The sequence below is a fragment of the Haliaeetus albicilla genome, chromosome Z, assembly GCF_947461875.1.
Source record: "Haliaeetus albicilla chromosome Z, bHalAlb1.1, whole genome shotgun sequence".
NCBI classification, from domain to species: Eukaryota; Metazoa; Chordata; class Aves; order Accipitriformes; family Accipitridae; genus Haliaeetus; species Haliaeetus albicilla.
This window is the reverse complement of record NC_091516.1, coordinates 28,883,529-28,901,615: the sequence shown is the minus strand read 5'-3', so window position 1 is coordinate 28,901,615 and position 18,087 is coordinate 28,883,529. Positions and strand designations below refer to the sequence as shown.

Genomic DNA, 18,087 nt, shown 5'->3' with positions numbered 1-18,087 from the left:
AGAATTTTGTGAAGGACTGCAGCCCGTGGGAGGGACTCGCACTGGAGAAGTTTGTGGAGAACTGTCTCCTGTGAGAGGAACCCCATGGTGGAGCAGGGGAAGAGTGAGGAGTCCTCCCCCTGAGGAGGAAGGAGCGGCAGAGACAAGGTGTGATGAACTGACCCCAGCCCCCATTCCCTGTCCCCCTGCGCTGCTGCGGGGAGGAGGGAGAGAGAAACGGGAGTGGAGCTGAGCTGGGAAGGAGGGAGGGGGAAGGTGTTCTAAGGTTTGAGTTTACTTCCTAATATCCTTGTTTTGATTTGATTGGTAGTAAATTAAATTGATTTTGTTTCTTCCCCAAGTTGAGCCTGTTTTTTGCCCATGACCATAAGTGGTGAGTGATCCCTCCCTGTCCTTGTCTCGACCCACGAGCTTTTCTTTATATTTTCTCCTCCTCATCCCACCAGGCAGGGAGGACTGAGCGATTGGCCTCATGGTGTTTCATTGCTGGCTGGGCTTAAACCACAACAGAAGTACAAAAAGATTTGATAGCATATTATTAGTGTCAGTCTTTCCAGAAAGAAAATAGCTTTTTATATGGCTTTCCATATGTGAACAGCGAAGAGTGACTACATTTAAAAAAGAATAATTGGTGGAATTCATGGAGCACTATAGGAGTGTTGGGTAGGCAGGATAACATAGTTCACTGCTGCTGCTGTGGCTGGATGGGTGCCAGCAGTAACATTTATGAGGACTGGGGGTAATTTACTTCCTAATAGAAGCTGTCCTGTCTTACAGAGCTGTATGAAGCTCAGCAGTGATGCAATGGTCAGGAGGCAGGGGGAGAACGCTGCAGATGACTATGCTAACTTTTACTTCGCAGCACGCTCCTCAGGGTGTGTTAGTGTTTGTGTATACCAGATCATTCTTGCTCTTAACTTTGCTGTAGGGAAGGATTACCCTTTTCCTTAGTAGGAAGACTTAGAAGGAGCTGAAGGAAATACTATGAAATCACATATTAACTTGAGGAGTAAGAAGTAGTGAGAGCAGTAGAGATAAGGACACTGATGTTTGGAAGGTTTGGGGGGGAGCTTGGAAAACTGATGGAAAAACTGAGCAGAAGACAATTTCCTTTGAAAAACTGCCAAGATTTATTTAACCTACTAGAATAAGGCTTCCACAAAAGAAAGCTTCATTTATCTTTCTGATAGCATGTTCTCAAAGAAGCAGGAATCAGTCTTTTCTGCTCACTTGTATAGTGACTTCTTGGAAAAGATAGTTCTCCCACTGCCTCTGTCCAAAGTATCTCTCTGTGACTATTGCTGTACTGCTGGCTATTAAAATTGCACAGTACTTTAAGCAATCCAGTAAATTTTTAATAGAGGAGGCTGTTTTCATCGTATTGCCTGTGGTTGACAGTGAATAAAGAAAACTAAATATAATGAAAGAAAAATCTGTGACAATTTCAAGATTAGTAAGAGTTCTGAGACTACTCTGCTATCTCTGTGATTTAGCTAAATGCACATCATGTATCTCAAAGCCATTAATGATTCAAGTCAAATATCAATGTCCAGTACTGAACCGAAATACTGACAGAATGGAACCAGGGAAAAAATTCTCATTGACTCCAGTGGACCAAGGGTTTCACCCAGTATTTTCTCAAAATGTCTGTTCTGTCACCCCCAAAGCTAGGATAAGGCAATGAATTAGGGAGCCCAGGTTTGCTTCTTGCTTTAATGGGCAAAGCAGGCTGCTGTGTATAGGAAGCCTAAAGGACTGATAATCTGTTGTAAGTTTAAGAGGCCACATTCTGCAAAGTAACCTTTACTTCCCTTTGGATGCCTCTGTTTCCTTTTTTCCTTGCATACCCTTGGGGCTGTCATCTTTCTCTCCTGTCAAGATTGTTTATTAATTGGCTAGATTTGCTGGAAAGCAATTCCAGGCACTCTGGAGACAGGCATGCTGCTTCAGCGGTGCTTCCAGCTCCTGCTGAACTACATGATTATGGACTTGAAATGGTGCCGTGGTTTAACGCCAGCCAGCAGCTAAGCACGACGCAGCCGCTCACTCCCTCCCCACCACCCAGTGAAATGGGGAGGAGAATCAGGAAAAAAAAGGAAAACTTCTGGGTTGAGATAAGAACAGTTTAATAGAATAGAAAGGAAGAAACTAATAATGATAACAATAATAAAATGACAATAATAATGATAAAAGGAATGAAATATACTAAACAAGTCAAGCACAATGCAATAGCTCACCACTTGCTGACAGATGCCCAGTTAGTTCCCAAGCAGCAATCTACCCCCACAGGCCAACTCCTCCCAGTTTATATACTGGGCATGACGTCACATGGTATGGAATAACCCCTTGGCCAGTTTGGGTCAGCTGCCCTGGCTGTGTCCCCTCGCAACTTGTGCCCCTCCAGCCTTCCTGCTGGCTGGGCATGAGAAGCTGAAAAATCCTTGACTTAGTATAAATGCTGCTTAGCAACAACTGAAAACATCAGCATTATCAACATTCTTCTCATACTGAATCCAAAACATAACACTGTACCAGATACTAGAAAGAAAATTTACTCTATCCGAGCCAAAACCCGGACGAATGGGAATTGAACTCAGGTCTCTCACATGGCCTCACAAAGTGTGACAATTGACTAAACACAAGGAGCATGCTTTAAAGGTTAAAAACAGACATGTAAGGAAAAGAGCAACAACCGAGAAGGTTGCTTGTAGAAAGGTCCATGTAAATGTAACTTAATGCCTTATAACAAAAGTAAAAAATTGAATTGAAACTAAACGTTTAGAATAGCATGACCAAGAACTCATTAAGATTGCTGGCTCAGAACTTGAGATTTCAATGTTCATCTGAGTTTAGGATGGGAAAATATATAATTAATGTATTTTACATTATTATATATCATACCATTATAATCATTATAGTAATATACATTATGTATTGGAAGCTCTATGTTATATATTAGCTTTTGCAAAGATGTTGCTTCTGTGAAAATGGAAGAATCCCTGGGACAGATTCAGAGCAGGGAACTTTCGAACAACACAGTTGTAAATTCATTAATTTTTTTTTTAATTTGGTAATAATCTATTTTAATTTCAGTTAATCTCACTGCTAACCTTTTTTATGATGGAAGTAACAACATAATTCTGTTCATGCATGAGCTTTAGTAACAGCATTTCTTGCCATCTACTTGATTTGGCCAATGAAGTCTTGACAACTGTCTTTTTTGTTACCAGTTTTGGGGTGATACAGTATTTTCCATCACCATCTGGAGGTTGAAAATTAATTAAAACTAAAAACCCAGTTTTCCGTTGCAGAGCCAGCTGTTTAGCAATAGCAGCAGCCAATATGGTGATAATCCCATTTTTGTAAAAACAGCATTAATATTTACATGCCAAATACCAAGTACTTTATAAAAACCTTTTAACAAGAAGAGAACAACACTTCAGTGACTGAAAAACAATTTTAAAAGGAAAAAAACCCCTCCTTGCTATTATTCAGTTGTTGTCCTGAAATTTTACTTAAATTGTGGGATTGGGCTGATAGAGTCACTTTCTTAAAGCAAGAAGAACTGGACTGTGTCAGTACGGTTTAGCGGTCACATGAAAAACTCCCCCACTATTCAAAACCCCATGGTTTTCTGAGCTAATTCACTACATAATTTATTCCAATCAATGTGATCAATGACATGAGATTTCAGCCTGAAGCATTAATGAGCTTTGAAACTTAAGCCTCTCGACGCAGACCTGACTTTGCCAGTGAGCCCCAGTGAGCTTAGTGGGTCGCAGCAGAGCGTCCTAAAATCTCAGAGATGTTCTGTGTCATTCAGAGCATTGAGGATCAAGGCTGTAGCTTCTGCCATGTTACTAATTTCATAGCTTCGTCATAATCATGCTACCAATAATTTCTATTGCACATAAATACTTCATAACTCTAATTCCTGGATACAGCTTCTTGGTGTCTGGACTTCTGATTTCAAATGGGTTAAAGTTTATCCTGTTGAAAAAGTGCTAAAAAATATCCCCATCGTTGGAAATTTTACGTAGAGCTAGCTGACAGAAGCATCGAAGATCATGTCTGCAGCAGTGTCCTCTTTAGAAATGTATTTTCATATTGGTGATGATTTTTAAATTTTTTTAAATGCTTGGTGTTGGTCTGTTGTTCTTTAAAATAGCAGCTGAGGACTGATTTCTCGGGAGACAGCAGCAGATGATAACTTTCCCTGTAGCATTACTAATACAATGAAGAAGAAGGTGGGAGCCACTGAATTTTTATTTACACTGTGCTGTAGGTGTGCGTGGAGCTGTACTGACAAATGAAAATGGCGTTAGGCTTTTGTTTGTTTTTAACTGCTTATGGCCAAGCAATTTGATGTGAAAGCATCTCCAGTTCTCACGTAACTCATCTTCCAAGGAGGAGTTGTGCAGTGTGAAGGAAGGGGAAACTAGCTGAAGGTTAGGCCATCCTAGGGCCTGTTGCCTTGCTGTTTTATCCTCACAGAACTGCAAGGGAATAGGATGGAAAGCTGTTTTGCATTTGGAAAGAAACCTGGAGTTTTTAGGGACCCTACCTCCAACAGGCTTTTGTAAAAGCAGACTGTGGGACTGCACTGCATGGCAAGAAATGTCCTTCCTTCAAGTACACCCCTAAGAAACACAAGTCAAGAGCACAGGCCATGAGCATTGCTTCTTGGTGCTCATACAGTTTCTGTTTCCAGAATTCACCCTGCTTTCTGCACTGGTGGTTGTTTGGGTTTTTTTTCAAATTTGCATCTGCATTCCCATAGCTGAATTGCAAACTGAACAAATTATGTAAAGCGTGTTTGAATATGCATGTGCTCTATAACCATCGATGCAAACAGAAACGAGGGCTGAGATGAGTTGAATCCATAAGAACTTTTGTCATGCAGTATCTCATCACAAGCTTTCCTTGGGCTCTGAAATGAAGCAGCGGGGAGCTTTTCACTACTGCCAGCTGACTCGCTGTATCGAAGTTTGGTGATGCGCTAACAAAGCTTCCCTGGGAATGTAACGAAAAAAAAAAAAAAGCTGAAGCACAGCTCTGCATTCATTTAAGGGCTTCTTTATCCAAAGCCCAGTAGCTGCTGGTTAAAACACCCGGCTATCTGAAGGCAGGTGATCACCCTTATTTAGCAGCACCACTAGCCACGTGACAAGAAAATGGTGGAAGATCTGTATTCCTAGTAAACTGCTACAGAAAGAGGGATGCTGAAGTGCAGCAGTAAAGCATCTTTATTATTCTCCCAGTAGAAAGGCCTCTTCAAGTCTTTAGAAGGTAAGCGAGGCTGATATGCAGAAGGTTTTCTGATTAACAGTTCTGTTGTTGCAGTTACTTAGAAAGGGGAAATGTTTGTCAGCATGATGCAAAGCACCCAGGACCTCATTACTGAAAACTGGGCAGCTGTATTTTAATTCTGTTGCAGCTCTTTATGAGAGGAGCTTACATCAGGTCAATGGGATTTCTTTTGTCTGAGTGCAGGCATGGTATTTGTAATGAGGAAGCAAAACTTCATTGCAGTTACCTAGCATATTAGATTATTTTCAGCTTGTTTGCCTAGCTCTGAGGATACAGTGGGACAAAAGGGAGTGAACGGTGGGCATTGGCACCAGATAACTTGCTTTTAAGAATGCTTAATTACTGCCATAGTGATTGTTTGCGATAGCTCTTGTAGACTACTGGACAATGGTATTGTTTTCAGGTTTTTTGCTATCAACTGAAGCATATGATTTTTGAATTTTTTTGCAATGTCGTCTTAAAGTGTTACAGTGAACAGAATATGTAATATTTGAAGGTTAATGGATTAAGGATGCAGCAGTAATCTCGGTGGTAAGAGGACTGAAAAATTACGGCAAAAGTTTGTTTGTACAGGCAGTATTTTTGTTTAATTATAGGAGCTTGATTTGTCTCCATTCTGTTGTTTGCTTCTCTGTCTGTGATGAAGGATTGAAAAAATTCTTCAGTTCTAAGTGTGGTAAGCAAACAAATGATAGTGATGTACAGGAGGCATTGAAAATGTATAGAATGTCTAAATACCCGCTACTTAGAGCAAGACTGAAAGGAAATGTATGCAGGCTTGGTAGATGTATTTAGCCAGAATCATTCTAAGTAAGTGGGGGGCAGGCAGAGATGTCATTTCTGGACTTATCTTTATTAATACTCTTGGGAAGCATAACTGTCTTGAGAAAGTGAGGAAGCACACAGCTCTAGCCGCCCTGTCAGGAGGCATTAAGGCAACTGTGGGGGTCGGGGGAGCAGCACACACCAATCCTTACCCTGCCAAAACACTATTTTTTCCAGGGCTGCTGTGTTCCTCCCAGTACTCTCACCCACGCTCTCCACTGCTGTCTCTTGTGGGGCAGAGGAGTACTAAGGTCTAAAATAGCCTTTTTATTCCTGTCTTTGATGAGTCTGGCTGTTATTTGGCCCTGCATAAATCTGGACAATATCAGAGAAAATCTGTGTAGTTAGAGACAAGTCTAACTTTTGCCTGAGTCCACTACTTTAGAAACTTAGATGCTGCTACAAGCAGTCTGTTGTGGTTTTGTGGCATCTCCATAGTGTTCAGCAGTAACGGGGGAGCAGTGTTATTTAACAGATTGTAATACATTTGTAGGAAAAGGCAGGAAAAAAAAAATCAATCTTTCAGTCACAGTCTTTGTTCATGCAAAAGATGTAGCTCTCAAACTTACCAAGAAATAATGTATAGGTGAGTATATGATTTTGTCAGCACATGTGAATGTTGATAAAGCTGTTTTTATCACTGTAGTGTCTTCAGGACTGGAGACGCTTCCTATGACACCCTGTACAAATACCAAGAAAAATATGGTGCTACTGCAACAACAAATGACACCGAAGCAGAGGAGAGGATGGGAGTGACAGTCCAGTTGCTTGACAGATTTCTTAGTTTATCTACTTGTTTTTCCTTTGGACATTGAAGGAAATGGCTTTGCTGTTACAGGATTATATGAATTAACTCATTTCAGATATTACTAATTAGTTCTTAGTGTATCCTCTAGATTGCGGTCTCCTCTGTAGCCATTGCAGCCGTGAAAAATAGACAGTGGCAGATCAGACTTCCTTATTTCAGGCTATGAGATGAAAACTGACTGTGTCCTACAGGAACAAGATAACTCTCCTTAGCAGAAAACATTGGCAGCAAACCCTAAAGAGCTGACTGATGGACAGCAGCCCAGCAGGATACACCTTTGCCTGCTTGTCTAAAGCAGTAGAGCATACAGCTAACCTTGCCCTTCTATTTCCCAGGCTATAATGTGTGAGGAGTTCTGTGTGGGGGAAGGAGGAGCCCTGTTTTCTCACCTCGTTCCTGAACGTTACTTCTTCAATCTGGTATTTCCTGTTGCTCTGGCTTTTTCACAGCATTTTTACTATGTCTGACATTATCATCTCTCCCACACTTACTTTGGTTTTTATCTTCCTACTGTTTCTGTGGCCCTTCCAACTCAGTGACAGAGTTCCTGTCTCCCTTCGCACATGCCTTTTTAGACCTGCCTACTGCGGGGTCTGGCAATCTTTCCTGCTCTGAACACCTCCTGCCAGTGCAAGCAGGCTGCAGGACTGCCTTGTTTGGTGCCAGTTTTACTGCTTCAGTAGAGCTTATGATGTGCCTTGATTAGGTGCCTTCTCTGGCTCATGCCTAGGCTTTTCCTGTAGTTTTCCCAAGTTGCAAATCACTCAATACGGATGGGCACTCTTCAGTTACCAATTTATACCCATTAGGGTATTTCCATTTTAATCTGCCAGTTAAAATTCCCACTCCACATTCTGCATTGTCACTTACATTCTCCTGCTGTCTAATACATCTCTGACAACTGCAGCTTTAAGAGAGACTGAAGTTTAACGTTGATGTCTTTTTAGAGCCTTTTCTTTAGCTCAGTCACAGCCAAGATAGGGAAAGTGTAGCTGTTAGTTATTTGTAGGTTTGCTGCAGTAGGTAAGACAGGAATCTAAATTATAACAACATTGAACATAGTGACCTGTGAAATCATAGTTCCATTAACATGGAAAAGATGGAAAGCTGGAAATTTGGCAGTACAGTGACACAGAAGTGAGAAGAAAAGAGAAAATAAACAAATTCACAAGATTTAAGGTATTGAAGGAATAGAAGTTGTTTGAGAAGGATGAGGAATTAAGTCATAAATAGGACCTGAAAAAAAAACATTATGAGGGGAGGAAAAGATAAAAGTCATGCAGTATAAAAAAAATATTGCCATGGATCTTTTCCTGTGTATCAGCATATTATAAATTGTGCCAAAGGCTGAACTTGAAATCAAAGGGGTGCTAGAAAAATCCTAATGCTTTAATGAACAGATCAATAAATCTGTACATCTTGATGTTAAGTGAGTTGTTATGATTAGCAGCTCTGAAAATCATCCCTTAACACCTTTTATCATGCAAGCAAGACAGAGTTCACCTGTTGTAAGATGCTTTGTTAAAACTTTTGATTCCAGCTAGTATAGTGTGGTAATAACTATCATCATCATGTCAGCATTCATACACACAGAGAAACAAATCCATTAAGCAATGCAAAAAGTTGACAGTATTGCTGAAAAGCCAAGTAGAAAACATGAAATAGCCACTGGAGTTCAGAAGTTAGCTCAGTTGCAGAACTAATGGTCATTACTAATGGTTAAGAGCAGTCTGAGGCATTTCAGCATGTCTTCATTTGGAAGGAAATGGGCTTGATAAGGTGTAGACTGTAATAATAGCGGGAAGTGTTGTCCCACAAGCAGGGTCCAGTAGCGGCCATGCAGTAGGCCAATCATACACACAGAACCAAGGTACTTATTTATTTTATGTCTGTGCAGAGACAGGTGCTGGTGGTGACTCCACGAAGCTGGCACCCCACACCAAAGAACTACAATGTATTTATTCTGTTACACAATTAGTAAAAACCTGCCTAAATTTACATTCTTTGGTTAGCAGTGACCCTCTCATCTACTATTGGTCAGTTATATTTAAATTAGCCTCACTTGCTATGTAAGTTAGCACGCATGCTCCTTACGGGGTGGGGAGGGAGGGGGCGAGTTCTTCCAACCTGGAATTGAGTTGGAGGTCAAGATCTCCCCCTGCCACCTTTACCTTTCCCTGTTCATGCTTTGGCAATTGTCCAGCCACCTTATTTCCCTCTTCAAGGTCATAGTCATTAGCAAAGCCTTGTATCCTTTATACAAAGTAATCAGGCTTGCATAGCGAAGCTATTGAGTTATGGTCCTTCTTAAAAGGACAGTGCATCATGTTTACCTCTGAATTGCACCATGGCTAGGCTGTAACTCAAACATATGACTACAGAAGGGAGTTCTCATAACTCCACTGGAGAATCTCAGTAGGGTGTACAATGTAAAACTTCCTAAAGATTTTCTGCTTCTGATCCTGCAACCTCTACCTCGTTAACTACTCTCAAAGCATTAGCATACTTCCTGAAAGTGCAGATGGCTGCACTGAGTGTAAGGTGCACGCTGCTTTTTCAAGTGCTGTTGATATGCCAATTGCATCATTTGGAGCCGCAGGTATTCTGTTGAATAATCTTGACAGCACATTATGGCAGGAAAATGGTCACTATGAACCGCACATGCTGTAAGGAAAACTGGTTTTAAAGTGAGGAAAACAAAAACTGAGTTTTCTCAAGGAATAATTAATTGCTCAATGAAAGTGGAAGGTGGGGATTGGTCACAGATCCATGATTAGGCCTGACATTTTAATAAATTTTTAGAAATACAGTTTTCAAACAAAATGTATTTTCAGGTTATACTTAAGGATCTTTTACATCAGGTAGATTTAACTTCTACTTTTTGTGCTGGCATTACCTTGTTACAATGCATTTGTAGTGTTTGTTCAACAGTGGCTGTTGATTAACAGATTGTTTAGATGTTATTTGTAGAATATTAACAACATTTATTAAAAGCAGAGAGATTAAATGCTAATACTGCTCTGAACCTACATAGCTCGTTGTGAGACCTTGTGATCCTCCAACATTGGTGGAGGAGCACCCATCACACAGGCTCCCCAACTTTGTGTTGTTAATTCTGGTAATTTTCCACTGGCTCAGTAAAGATTAAGTAGTGTTGAGCTAGGCACATAACAGAGGAGAGCCCCTGCTCTGAGGGCAAGACCATGTGATAGTACGTGAATGCAATGCCAAAGCAGAGCGGTAGATGTCAAGTGGCATGTTACTTCTACCTTAGAATTTGTTACTCCCTACCTGCTTTTGCACACAAAATACTGAGTTAATAGAATATTATTAAAATGGTAATATTAGGAAATGCCTAGCAGGTTCTACATTTCACTGTCAGAGACACAGTTGAAGACAGTGCTGTTTCATGGCTACAGTCAGATAACACTGCCCCAAAGAATTGTCTTCTGTCTGTGTCCATGCCATGAAGTTGTTAAATGGTATGGGGCAGGTCACTAGGAGTCAGCAGCTGACTGAATCGCACATGTCCTTCTCCTCTGACCCCTGTCTGATTTGTTCTTTTTCTGGATGCCAAAGTGAAGCCACTGGGGTCTGACTATACCAGCCTTTTTCAGTGGCAGCTAGACATGAGGATCAGTAGTGGCATATAAAAGACGTTATAAAATGCTACATATTCAGAAAAAAACCTCAAAGTTTATTAGGCATCACATACAAGGAACTCAGAAGTAATGGACACGCTCAAAGTGAATTTCTCAGTTTTTCTTCTGTAACGGTGAATAATTCCTTATCGTTAACTCATAAAGCTGTTGTCCAAGGTATGTTAAATAATGTTTGGAAATGCCCAGTACTCGGGTGATTAGCAGCTCTGAAAAGCAGCAGAAAGGACTGATTGTCCTGTCTCTACAGTAGTGTTAGAATGGTGCACGGTTAATAATGCTTGGGGATGCAGAAAGGACAATAAAAGGTATCAAATAGTTTTTCACCGTGCTGCACTGTCTTTCCTGTTACATCCTATGACCTGCTGGTGACAAACCTCTAGGAAGAAACTTTTGGGAACTCTGGGATCTGCTGCAGGCAGCATCAGCCTGGCTTACATTCCTAAGGCCCCATTTCAACAGGACATCTAGGTTTGGGATTTAAATCCGATTTCCCTCATTCTATATTGAGATGCCCTTTAATTTCATGTGGCTGGAAGTCACAGATAATTGAAGAAGCCTGGAGCCCTGGCTTCCTCCCATAAGCCTTCCTCATCCATAGGCGTATGCATAAGGTTGCTGAGATAGCCTAGTGAATCCCATTGTCACTCATCTATTTACTTACATTTGTCCCTCCATGGCTGTCCGCATTGCTCCCTGGCTTTGCCTGCTTCTCTTGTGCTGTGACACAGGGAGGGAGCTGGCAAGGGGTCATGACAGATAGCCTGTGGCTGCCTAGCAGCAGTGAAAGCAGCGGCGTAGGCTGAATAGCAGCTGTTATTTTTTAACAGTCAAACTGTTAAGAGCAGTCAGGAGAGCTGTGAGTAGCTACCTGGAAAAAATTAAGGGTTACAGTATAGGTTTAAGAAGAGGAGAAAAGAACAAGATGGCTAGATAAACAGATACTAAACACTAAAGTTGATTGGAGACTAGGAAACATGTTCATAAAGAATGGTTAAAAAATTTATTCAGTGACCCAAAGTGAGAACTTTAACATGTTTTCAGTTAACCTACTGAAATGCAAACAATTTAAGTCTTACGGCTAGAATACCTGATTTTCCTACAGAAAGAATATTACCTCTTACAGACATGCCTAACTTTTTCACCCAATTTTGATGCTGAAAACGGAGTGAAAAATCAACACATGGAAAAAATCAAGTAACACTATAATCAGTAAAAGAAGCTTTAAATCTGAAGAGTGAAGTGTGAAAAACTAGGAAGTTGTGACTTTTACTAATTTTTAGCAATGGTTTATTCTGTGGTTGTCAAGAAAGTAAGTGACATGTTTTTTCTGTAAAATGGGAATATCAGCATGTGTTTATCTACTGTGCAGCAGTATGACAATGATTAGTTAACATTTGCACAGATGTTTGATTAATAAAGCTGGCTCAAACAAAGCACCACAGATAATTTGTTTTGGTTTGGTTTGGTTTTTTGTTTGCAGCCAGAGATGGGAATAAAAGTCTCGTGCTATGCATAAATTCTAGTGCTCAGTCTGTAGATTTTTCGTGAACTAATTTGTGATTAGAAGCTACCAAATACATAGCAACAGAAACACAGTTAATTTAGTATACTAACATATGGTTGCTAAATGCAGCTCTCGGGAGGTTATAAAATTAATCCATTTTTACAAGTGACCTGTATACAGTATGATTATTTTACACAGCTGTGAGTAAAAGTAATGATTTTTTTCTAGTCTCAGATATCCTGGAGTGGATTTCTTTCAGTATGCTCATTTTCTTGGTATGTGGATATAGTTGAAGCATAGTCTCTGACTGATACTGACTGAATCCTGCACAGTGTATGTCACTTTGATTTGTTGCATACTCTGCTACAGTTTAGGGATCATTAATTCTGCTGAACCTAAAAAATTCGCACTGCAGTCTCCTTTATCTCTGAATAGGCAACTGTAGAAATTTTTGTTTGTTGTCTGGAAGTATTGTAGCAAAGGACTAGTTTTAGGAAGTAATTTGGGGGATTATTTTTAGTGGGTGCATTTGCTAATGGGTTTCTTCTCTTAGTGCACAATCCAGTTGGGTTTTTTGGGACCAATGTTTCTGGCTTCTTTCTTTTACTTTCTGTGTATTTTCATCAAACTTTTTTTGGACTAAAGCCCATATTTTTTCAGGTTTCATTTTTCAACTTTATATACTAATGCTTTATGTTATATAGCATCTCCTTCTAGCTAGAGACACAGTTGATGCTGAAGTATGTCCAACAGTTCTCTGACTTTTCTTGTAGAACATTTATACCAATCTTACATGGATGACAAGCAGCAAAACACAAACACGTGCACATTAGGATTTGTTATTAGTCCATTAGCATTAAAGGTCCCTGAAATAACATATCTCAATTATAACATAGTTTATGGAGTTGCATCTATAACCAGAAGAACCATCCTCTGTTTAAAACAAAGGACAGAATTACTATATTCTGTCTTTTCTGAGCACTCCAGGAAAGAGTGATGGTTTCAGAAAGTAGATACTTGTTGTTTTTTTAAAACATACTACTGGAGCAAGGGTCTGCAAATCTCTAATCTCTAGCTTTTTCTGATCAGAAATGGAACAGCAATTACAAGCTACAAGCTTGGAGCACACATATATAAGATATGAAAGAAAGAGAGAGACGTTTTAATTGGCTATAAATGCAAAATAGCAAAACAGTTTCTGTTCTAGAAAGAGAATAATGTGTCAAGTGTAATCATGATAACAGAATGGGGTTTGCTGTTCTTTTATATGAGGTGAGGTGAATGTTGGAGTAGCTACAGAGATGGATGATAGCGAACACCCCTTGTAAGTCAGCTATCTGGTGAGATATTTTGGCTTCAAATTTATATAAATTTCTGTAGCACGGAATTGTAAACTGAAGAGGAATATAGCAATTAAGAAAACACTTTGTATCAACTCTTGATGTAAATTCCGATCTGTGGAGCGCTTGAAGATTTGCTTTAGGCTCCACTTCTGAGGCTTTTTATTGGTTCTGAGTATGGAAGAATAGCATGCTCATTTTGTCCGAAAGAGGTTAGCCATCCTCCACATGGAGCAATCAAAATGCTGTGAGAGCCATCAGTAGGTTGCCTCTGGGAGTGGAAAGGCCAGAGATGGGCTTACACAAGGTACTGTGTACTCTGGCTTTGGCCTGGCAAAGCACTTAACCCTGCTTAATCATAAAGGTGCTTTTCAGATGGAGCCGTGCTGAGAGTCAGTGGACAGGCATTAATGGATAAACGCCAAGGGCTTTTTCATACCTTCCAAGGAAAATACTGTACTGTCATGTCCAGTCCCTTAAGTTCTTGTTTCTCCTTTTCCGGTCTCTGCTTGCGTAAGGGTGATGTTACAGGGTGGGGACGGGTGTTCAAAGAAAAAGTACTTTGTGCTGCCTGTGTTCTGGAAAAGCAACTCACAGAGGAACTTAAGTTCACTTACCTTGTTTTTGTACCTAAAATTTCACAGTTCATGCATTCTTCCTCAAAAGAGCTCAATTTTTCACTGCAAACTAGTGAGACAGTGGGCTATAAGCAGGACTTTCATTTCATCCAAGACCAAGGTGTACCCGCATAATTTGAGAATATGAAAAAAGCCAGATGTCTAGTCTCTGAGTAACCTTTACATTATACTTCGTCCCCTCTCCTCCCATTTGGTTTCCAAAACAAGCATGTATTAGTATGAGCCGAGGTGACTTCATCTGTGTCATTCCTATTACTAATCATGCTTTGAAACTTCATAAAAACCTTTATCATCTTGTGAAAATTTAAGTAGAAAAGTATTTCTGTGTATAGAAGGAACAGCATGGAAGAAACATGATTTAGTTATCTAGGGAAAGTGTTTGGAAGTTGTGGGCTCCACTTCAGATTAAACTTTTGCATTAGTGAATACAGAAGCTAGAAAATGTATACAATTTAAAGTCTAGCTGGTGAGCAAGTTGTGATGTTTTGGAGTGGAGGGATTCACTTGAGAAATGTGACGGTCACTGTTGGATTAATATTGCTTTCTTTTGCAGGTTCATTCAGAGCAACCCATTGGAGACATTATTTGTTTTAGACTAAAGAAATTGATATGTAATAGCTGCAGAGCAGCTTGGAAAACTGGTGATCTATCACATATGACACAAGGGTGAGGCAGCACAGCCCATAGAGATTATGACATATTGCTGTGAATATTCAGAGCTGTTCTTTCCAGAATAGCAGAATGTTGCTGTACCTAGAAAGGTCAGGAAGGATAACTTTTATTCTGAGAAATACTGATTGAGAGGGCACTAAGAATTATTTAAAAATTGTTAATTCATTGAGCTGTAAGAATGTCTGAACCAAGAAGGAGCAAGGAAGAGATTACAGCCTACAGCCTCTCTCTCCTCCTTTCATAAGAATTCGGTATCTGTCTCTGATCCACCTTTGAGAAACAGGGGGTTTCTAGGTACTTCTGAACAAGTATGTAGACCTGAATTATCAAAGCAAATATGCAGTAACTTGATTCCGGTGCAGCTGATCTGTAAATGACTGGTCTGTGTACCACATAAAAGAAGTCATTTAGGACACAAAAAGCTTATTTGGCTTTGACCTCTGTTCTGAGTGAAAGATTCTTTTTTTTTTTTTTTTTTTTTAATCAATCTAGTAAATCATACCTGATTAGAATGGAGCTTTCTAAAGTAATTAATTTACTTCTTCAATAAAGAGCATTCATTAAAAGGGTGAGGAGTGTTTTCTTTTTCTAATACTTTTAGCCACATCATCCATGGTATCAGTTGCACCTGTAAGGAAGGCAAGGAATTTTGTAAGCCAGAATTTTGGAAGTATGTGAAGTAGTCTGTGGGAAAGGAAGAGGAGGTCGTTGCTTAATTTAAGTCTCTGGAATCCATCTTCCATTACTAGGCTTCCGGCTGAGATCTGTTGAGAGCTTGTGCACAGCCAGAAATTGCTCTGCAAGGTGTTGAGCTACTCAGCATAGTATGCTTTCAAAATCCATTGGCAAATGGGAAGCTATGTCTGTAGAAAACAAACTTTTTCCATATCTTGCTCATTCTCACACTGATGGGGAGTCTGGAGCCATATGTTGAGGTGCAGTGTCACTGGAGCAATGCTCTGTGACCGGCTTTCTGAACCCGCCAGATTTGAAAGATGCCTGTACCGCCTATTAATTTACAACTGAACAAATATTAACTATGGCTTTTAAAAAATATGAACTTTCACTGAACACAGAGTATGTATGTGTGGCAAGGAATCTTTAATCTGTTTGGGTAAAGTACAAGGGATCTAGAAAAATATGACTTGACTCCAGAGTCAGACTCTCTTCAAAAAGCCTCTTGACTGTTTATTCGATAGTAAATGAGAACCTGACAAGATTTTTAAAAAAACCAAACAACAAAGACAAAATCCAATCTCAGCTAAAAAAAATCTGAAAGGTGATACCATCTTTTATGTGGTTGAAAATACAATGGATGACCTTGTGTCAGTAATGCTTTTGGTAACTGGGCTTGAACTGATTTTTAACTGCTTGCCTTGTCTAAGATCTTTCAGGACTGCAGCATCTTGCTTCCCAAATCAAATATCCCAATATGAACAATATGGATTATTGACATTAAAAACACTGTGCCATCAAAATAAAGATTCTCATACAAATTCTGATGCTGTTGTAATCCCTCAGCAAGGAGTATTTTTTTAGTATATTGCCTGTAGCAGTAGCTGTATTTCAGTAGAAATTCAAACAAAAGGATATGAAACACATTTATCTTTCAATCCCCTAGAAATGTACTATTCTTGCAAACACAATTGTAGTATAAAATTCTGGTTTAACTCAGCTCTAGTGGTCACACTGAAAGCAGATAAACATTTGAAATTTATGTCATAAAAGTGTAAGAGATTCTAGAGAAAGCAGCAATGCCAGCTCCAAGTACACACACATTTTTTTAAAAAAGATAAAGACACCACAGGGAGAAAAGAAGTCTTGAGGCAATCCTAGAAATGTCATGACTTAGGATAATTCTGTCCCAGGCATTGCAAAAATTCTAGGCAGCTCTCAAAATTCTGAATTAATTGCTTGTGGGAAATCGCTTTTTTCAGATGATAATTGTCACTATTTCTATAGGGGTACAGTATGTAAAGTTCAGTCATGGTCTTATACAGAGGAGAAGATGATCTTCATTCTGCTCAAACATTTTTACAGGCTTACTGCAGAGAATACTGTCTCTTTTTAATATAGAAAGCCTGAAAATTCACTATCCTCATGTAGCTTACTCTTTATACAACTTGAAAGAAGAGCATTTCCTTTCAAATAATTTCCTGCAGTGATTTCTGAAGCTTGTTCAGTAAGGAATTGTCATTTGGTGTGATAAGGCTGTAAGAGATTTTATAAATAAATGGTTTATATGTTAGGATCAAAACCCTGTTCTGTCCAGCCAAACCACCTTTGAGTACCCATAAGTCATCATCTGACTAGTCCTGAGCTGCTTTAATTACAGAACTTTTCATAGTTTTATATTTGGGAAGGTTAATAAAACCCCAAATAAAATCTTGATCTGAATTTAAAATGGATTAGAAGTATTCATCCTCTCCCCACACTGTTTCCACCACTGTGGTTTCTTACCTTATCTGGCTGTTACTTACAGCACTTCATTAGAATTCAGATTTTTCTCTGCTAAGTTCAGATGAATAAATTAGATATCATTACATATATTTTACTATTAATTGAACAGACACCAAAAAAACCCCAAAGACTCTAATGACTTATTTACATTTTCTAAGTAAATTGTGATGGTATTCTGTGTATCAGTTTTCTGTACAGCTTCTGAACACAGTTGATGCTACAGAGCAGAAAAAAAGGAAATGGTACGTTACAGACGATCTGTGCCATTCGTTTTATTCATGGGCAGGATACTTTGATCAAATTTCTTTACTGTTCTATTGTGTATCCAAAGAGAAAGAATATTTCAAGCTTTATTTGAAAGTAATTAAATATATTCCAGAATTGGCATGTTTTGTAGAAGTCATTAAGCAGTTAATCTCTGTATTTATGAAAGATGTACTCTACCGTATGTGGGGATAAATCTAGTAAAATTAGCAAGATTAATAATGTGTCTGGTTTTATTGAGAGACAAGGCCTGGTCATGAGTTGAGCAGCACAAACATGTTTGACTCTAGCTTTATATTGTCTGTATTTTCTATGGCCTCACGGGAAAAGTGAGATGAGAGTTCACTAGTTGGCCTGTCTGTACTGGGAATTTGATGGTATGGGGCTTGAGGTAAAGATCTTTCACAACTTGAAGCACAGTGAAGCCTTTGGCTCACTTGTATGCAGGCCTACATGTACACATTTATATACAATCTATATGAAATTAACAAGAAATCACAGAAAATATGCTCATACTCTGACGCAATGTCTGGCCAGAAGACTCTTGTCTGCACACAGTAAAATAATGAGGGTAGCCCTTAAGGGGAAAGTGCGGGTAGGAAGA

General features: G+C 39.4%; 1 protein-coding gene across 6 annotated transcripts in view; it reads left to right on the top strand.

Moving 5' to 3' along the window:
* The window catches only part of PRUNE2 (prune homolog 2 with BCH domain), a 145,926-nt gene that overhangs the window by 98,243 nt on the left and 29,596 nt on the right, over nt 1-18,087 (top strand). Inside the window, exon 1 of one of the 6 annotated variants that reach the window (XM_069777260.1) lies at nt 5,065-5,289. The exons of the other annotated variants lie outside the window; for them this stretch is intronic. The gene's annotated coding sequence lies outside the window, so the exon portion shown is untranslated. Of the gene's footprint in view, nt 1-5,064; nt 5,290-18,087 lie in introns of those variants that run through there. 6 annotated transcript variants of the gene reach the window in all.